Source organism: Grampus griseus, assembly GCF_964374135.1.
Source record: "Grampus griseus genome assembly, chromosome: 2".
Lineage (NCBI taxonomy): Eukaryota > Metazoa > Chordata > Mammalia > Artiodactyla > Delphinidae > Grampus > Grampus griseus.
In genome coordinates this window covers 58359324-58366287 of record NC_139018.1, presented here as the reverse complement: position 1 = coordinate 58366287, position 6964 = coordinate 58359324, and the positions used below count along the sequence as shown (strand labels likewise).

General features: G+C 36.9%; 1 pseudogene across 1 annotated transcript; it reads left to right on the top strand.

Annotated features, from left to right (window-relative positions):
* Positions 1–2842: 2842 nt before the first annotated feature.
* LOC309819243 (proteasome activator complex subunit 3-like) lies at positions 2843–3491 on the top strand (annotated as a pseudogene). Its single transcript has one exon. The product of its transcript is annotated as a proteasome activator complex subunit 3-like (transcript).
* Positions 3492–6964: the final 3473 nt, after the last annotated feature.

Genomic DNA, 6964 nt, shown 5'->3' with positions numbered 1-6964 from the left:
CTACACTAAAAATATATATTTGAGGTTCAGGTTCTGGATAAGATGTATATACACACTACCTGTGTGTCCTAATGAATACTGAGAACCCTCATAAGCAAATAGAACAGGCAGAATAGAACAGAAGATTAGAATCCAAAATACCATCAAAGCTGCAGTGAATCTAGTATTTTTTTCTCTTCTGATATCTCATGGTTTGAAACTTAAGCACCACAATATGCCACTGGGGCAGAAACAGAGAGAGCTCAAAGAGAAAGCCTCTAGTCTGGCTCAAGGAGTGTGAAAAGGAACCCATAACACTCAGAGAGAGTATATAATTTTATATCTTTTGTTTTCTTTCTTCCATTCCCCTTCGCTCTAGCCCTTAAGCAATCCCATTGTGACAGCAGCAGCTGGCAGCAATAAGCTCCTGCAGGAGCCAAAATTCTAATGGAGAGGAGCCTTCTTTTTCCTTCTATGGAACTGTATTTCCAAAAGAATGGGTGGAAATCCATTTTTTTCTTTGGTTGGTTGGTTGGTTGGTTTTTTTCTCTGTCCTTGTTTTGCTTGGCTCTGCATGCAGGAGCAGTTTTGGGAGTGCCCAGCAAGGCAGAGTATATAAAACACCAGATTTCTGAATAGAGTTCCAGAGAGGAGCCCAAAGAAACCAGGAAGTACAAGGGACATTGTGGAGAGGAAAGTGCTGAGGAAGGAGATACACTAAGCTCTTTATGACTTTCTGGGCTCATCCTCAAACTCCACATGTGTGCATCTGATCCCATTCAGTACACCAAATACTTTGAGAATTGAACAGAGAGACCATCACCCAGGTCTGGATATTGACTGGTGCACACATGGAACAGTTCCGAATAGTGCAAAAAGGGTTGGAATCAGAATTGACTTTAAAACAGTAGCCCATGGAAGGCTATCAACGTTCGCCACAGGATTTAATCAAGACCCAGAGTCTCATTGTATAACATTTAATATATCTAAAGTAAAATTCAGAAATCCTTGGAATTTGAAGAACCAGGAAAATCTCATTTCATATGGAAAAAAAAAATCAAGACACACCCATGATGAGATGACACATATATTTGAATTATTTGGCAAAGACTTGAAAGAAACTATTAATTTCACAAAGCTCCAGAAAACAATTTAAAAGGTATTTGAAACCAAAAGGAAAATTTGTTTCAGCAAGGAAATATAAGGTACACATTACTTGGGGAAAAAAACACCTCACTATATACAGGGACTAATTGGCAGAATAGAGATAACAGAGGAAATAGTCAGTGAAATTGAAGATAAAGATACATTATCCAATCTGAACAACAGAGGGGAAAAAAATAATGACAAGAACCTTATGTCATGTAACAAAATATTTATATTATTTGTGTCTTTGGAGTATCAGGAGAGGAGATAGAGCAAAGTGTGGAAAAAATTTTGAAAAAAATCACAGAAACTTCCCAAACTTGGTGCCAAGATATAAACTTACCAGTTGAAGAGCTTAGTGAATCCCAAATAGGGTAAATACAAAGGACTCCATGACCAGATACTACTGAAAATGAAAGATAAAGAAAAAAGTCTTTAAAAAATTCTTAGAGAAAACAAACAAACAGAAAACAAAAAAAAAAAAACCACTGTCTATAGGGAACAATAATTTCAATGACTGCAGATTTCTCACTAGATACCATGGACTCCAGAAAGTAAGGGTACCACAGTGCTAAGTGCTGAAAGAAAAAAGCTTTAAAACCAAGTTTCAGTATTCAGGGCAAATATTATTTAAGGATAAATGTAAAATAAGAGCTTTCTCAGATGAAGCAAAACTAAAATAACTCATTGCAGCAGAACTGCTCTAAAAAAATTACTTAAAGGAATTTCTTCAAAAAGAGGATGTTATGGGTTGATGTGTCCCCCCCTCCCAAAAAAAGGTATATAGAAGCCCCCAGATTTCTTACAGAGAGAATCAAGTGAAAATGTGGTCATTGGGGTGGGCTGTAATCCAATGTGACTGCTGTCCTTACACAAAGAAGAATTTTGGACACAAAGACAAGGATAGAGGGAAGACAATGTGAAGACCCAGAGAGGCATGGAACAGATGTTTCCTTACAGACCTCAGAAGGAACAAACCCTACCAACAACTTGATCTTGGACATCTAGCAACTAGAACTGTGAAACAGTAAATTTCTGTTTTTGTAGGCCAACCACCAAGTTTATGGTACTTTGTTATGGCAGTCCTAGGAAACTAATACAAAGGGGAAATGATAACAGAAATTTGGAACATCAGAAATGAAGAAAAAAAGCAATTGCTTAAAAATGTTAGGAGTGACAGGGAGTATAATGACATTCTGAAATGATGGAAAATAGAGAATTTGTTGCCAGCACACCTGCCCTAAATGAATAGCTAAAGGAAGTTCTCTAAAAGAAGGAAACTTGGAACATCAGGAAGGAAGAAAGAACATGGAAATGGCAAATATGTGGGCAAATTCAGTTTCCTTCTCAAGTTTTATATTTGATGGCTGAAGTAAAAATTGGAACACTGATACATGTAAAGGGAGTAATTAAGATAATTATAGAGTGTGAGCAGGCAGCAGGCAGCAGGAGAGCAAGTGGGAGGAAGGAACTGAGGGTGGGACTCAGCAAACTGTGTGTGAGCCAAGCGAGCGCAGCCACCTCCAGGGAGCACTGAGATTCCTCTAGTCCCTCTGACGCTACCCACCATTCAAAGGTTGATTCTTTCAGAGAGCAGATCACAATTGAGGCAGAAGACTTGGTGGAAAACATTTTCTCAAAGAAGTTGTTAGAACTTGACAGTTTTTTGAAAGGACCAATCCTAAACATATATAACCTAACTCAGATCCACTCAGACATGAGTCTGCTGGTCCCTGACTATTCTTCTCACCAATAGCCACAATGGACTGGAAGATCCCACTTCCAAGAAGCGAAGATTGGGTGAGTGTGGAGGCCTTCCAAGGAACCATGGTATTTGTGATGCCCAATGTGATGCTAAAAAGCAACCAGGAGTTAGTGGAGAGTTTTGAGACAGTGAAACATGAGATCTGGCCGCTGATCCTGAAATGAAGCACCATAAAAATGTGGGTACAACTCCTAATTCCTGTGTTAGAAGATGGGAACAACTTCGGGGTGTCCATTTAGGAGAAGACAATTGCAGAGCTAAGAATGTTGAGAGCTGCATCTCATCTGGATCAGATTTCTAGATATTATGTTACAAGAGCCAAATCGGTTTCCAAAATAGCTAAATATCCCCATGTGGAGGACTTTCTTGCACCCTGACAGGTATTGATGAGAAAGAACATACCAGCTTTTAGCTCATCATATCAGAGCTAAAGGATCAATATGTCATTCTACATGACGTGATCCTGAAAAATATCAAAAAGATCAAATGCAGAGACACTGTACAGAGGCCAAGGCCAGGGAACTCTGTGAGTCTGGCTCAAGACCCACATCACCTTAGTTTGCTACATGACTATGGTGATGGGGAAACTGGCTGGAAATAGTAATCACACTTCTCTGTGTTTTTAGTTAGAGTTTAATGAAACTGTCATGTAGTTCTGTGACAGACTTACCTCTTTTTTACAGGCCTTCTATTTCCTTCCCCAATACCTCATAATAAAATAAAATCAATAAACCTGTCCTAATTTCTGGAGAACTCCAGGTTTGTGTGCCCAATATGTTAGCATAAGAATACATATGCTTTCTCTCTTCCACTTTTCCTTCCTTTAGGGGAGACAAGCTAATATCTTGGGCTTCGTGTTTTCTTCCTTTTGATGGTTAGTTGGTTAGGAACTGAGGGAACTAGAAGAAAATGCTAGGTATTTTTTAAAAATTGGAGTCAAGTGGATCAGCTCTTCTCTTCCTGAGGAAAGATTAGTGTCTCTTGCCACTGTGGGACATTGGATCCTGCCTGCCACAGTTGCCCTGATGATGACTTAGGGTTTCCCATCTACATACATTCCACTTTGAACCTGAACCTGAGCATGACAAAAAACACCTTGGACCTTCAGCCAAATCCCTAGCTCCTTCAGATGTTTTTATAACTAAGATTTTTACATGCACATATATCCATAATACACCTACACATAGTCATGCACGCACATGCCTTCCTACTCTGTTAGCTGTCACCTCCTCCCCCCTGCCCTGGTAATTTGGAGTGGGGGGGTGTCTGCAGCTGTGAAGGTCAGCTGCTGCCATTGTTGCTGCTCCTTTTGGGCTTTCTTTTTGGAATTTTACTTCTAGGGAAAGCAGGCACTTGTGTGCATATGTGTAAATGCCCACACGGGCATGTACATATTCTGTGTATATAGAAATCTGTCAGGCAAGTCAAAACCATAGAAAAGTTGCCTCTATATCTCAAATCTTCCAGAGATATCACTTGTTACAGCTTTTGTACTAACCCATAACACCCCCAGTTTTTTATTCTACCACTACTGGAGAGTCAATATCTGCTGTCAATCTGCTGGTGACTCTCTCAGTGTCTATTTCTGACTTTTATTCTTTCTTTGTCTCTGTCTTCCAACCCCCAATCATATTTCCACCTGAATGCATCTTTTTTTTTACTCCCAGTATGGTGTAGAGAAGGAGTCAGGATGCTGTTTTCCCATGAAGAGTATTCAGTAACAAAGCAATTGCATTTTAGTTGTGCCCCTACCCACTCTCCAGACCCCTTCCAGCTAAAACCCTTCCCTCCTCCTACCATGTGTCTCTCAATTTCTTTTTTGTTTGTTGGATTGTTCCACTGCCCCTCCTCCTCACCCTACCACCTTTGGATTGTAATGTAAAATTATTTTACCATGTCAAGAAATTATCAAAATTACAGGTACTTTTACTTCTTTCTTAACAAAAAAAGATAATTATAAAGCAAAATAAACCAAAACAAGCAGCAAAATGGTAATAAAAAGGTAAGTGCAGAAATAAATGAAACAGAAAACAGAAAAGCAAAAAGGAAAATTAAAAACCTACTTTTTGAAATGATCAATAAAATTAATAAACCTCAAATATTGACAAAGAGAAAAGACACAAATTACCAGTGTCAGGAATAGAACCAAATGGGATATCACTAAAGACCTTGTAGATGTCAAAAGGATAATAAGGGAACACTAGAAACAACTTGATGCTCGTAACTTTAGCTTTTGGTGTAGTAGACCAATTCCTTGGAAAGCACAATCTTCCACAACTCATCTAATATGAAATAATAATTTTGATAGCTTCATAACTATTAAGGAAATTGAATTCACTCATTAAAACTCCCCCCAATAAATCTCTAGGCCCATGTGTTTTCACTGAAGAATTCTACCAAATTTATAAAGAAGAATGAATATTGAATCTAGACAATTTCTTCCACAAAATATGAGGGAAACATTTCAACTCATTTTATGAGGCCATCATTACCCTGATACCAAAATCAGAGATATTACAAAAGGAACTATAGACCAATATCCCTCATGAATATAGATGCAAAAATTAACAAAATATTTGCAAATATAATTCAGCAATATATAAAAAGAAATATATACCATTACCAAATTTATTTATTCCATGGATACTAGGCTAGTTCATTATTTGAAGATCAATCACTAAACTCCACCATATTAATAGGCTAAAAAAGAAAAGCCACAGAGCATATTTTATTGAGAAAATTCAATACCCATTCATGATAATAACTGAGCAGACTTAGAGGGAGGATTCTGATTTGATAAAGGGCTTATACAAGTAAACCTCATTTTATTGTGCTTCACGATATTGCATTTTTTACAAATTGAAGGTTTGTGGCAACCTTGCATCCAGAAAGTTATTGGTACCATTTTCCCAACATTTTCATGTCTCTGTGTCACATTTTGGTAATTCTTGAAGAATTAGACATGGAGCCTGAAGTTGTGACTGAATTGCTGCAATCTCATGATAGAACTTTAATGGATAAGGAGTTTCTTCTTAGGGATGAACAAAGAAAGTGGTTTCTTGATCAGGAATCTACTCATGGTGAAGATGCTGTGAAGATTGTTGAAATGACAACAAAGGATTTAGAATATTACTTAAACTTAGTTGATAAAGCAACAGCAGAGTTTGAGAGGATTGACTCTGATTTTGAAAGAAGTTCGACTATGGGTAAAATGTTATCAAATATTTCCAAGCTATGCCTGTATTAAAACAGTACAGCAAGTATCACACCTAAAAATTAGTAATTTTCCCCTTGAGGTTGGGAACATGGCAAGAATTTCTGTTCTTCACATTCCTTTTTACCATAGTACTGCAATTTCTAGCCAATGGAATAAGGCAAAAAGGAATGACTGAGTGAATGAAATAAAAGGTAAGCAGATTAGAAAGGAAGAAAAGAAACTTATTTACAGACAACATAGTTTTCCATGGAGAAAATACCAAGGAAACTAAGAAACAAGAATAACAACAACAACAGCAAAAAGAACTTCTAGTACTAAGTGAGTTTAGCATGGTCACAAGATACAAAGTAAACAAACAAAATCTATTGTATTTCTACATAGGAGCAGTGAACTCTTGGACAAAAAAATAAAAAGGTTACCACACCATTTACAGTTGTTCTAAAAATGAAATACTTAGATGTAAATCTAACAAAACATGTAAAGGACTAGTATGCTTAAAACTACAAAATCATAACTAAAGAAATAAAAGATTTAAGTAAATTATGCTGTATTTAAATAGAACATACACTGTTCATGGGTTGAAAGATTCAACAAAGTAAAGATACAATTCTATCCAAATTGATATATAGATTTAATTAAATTCCTATAAAAATCCTAGAAGATTCATTATAGAGATAGGCATGATGTCCTAAAATTTATGGGGAAAGGCAAAGGAAATGGAAACTTAAAATAGCTGAAACAATTTTTAAAAAGAAGAAAATGAATGGATCAGCATACCTAGAATTAAGGTTTACTATATAACTGTGGTTATCAGTTGCCATTGGCTGAATATTGCCAGAATTGATCAATGGAACAGA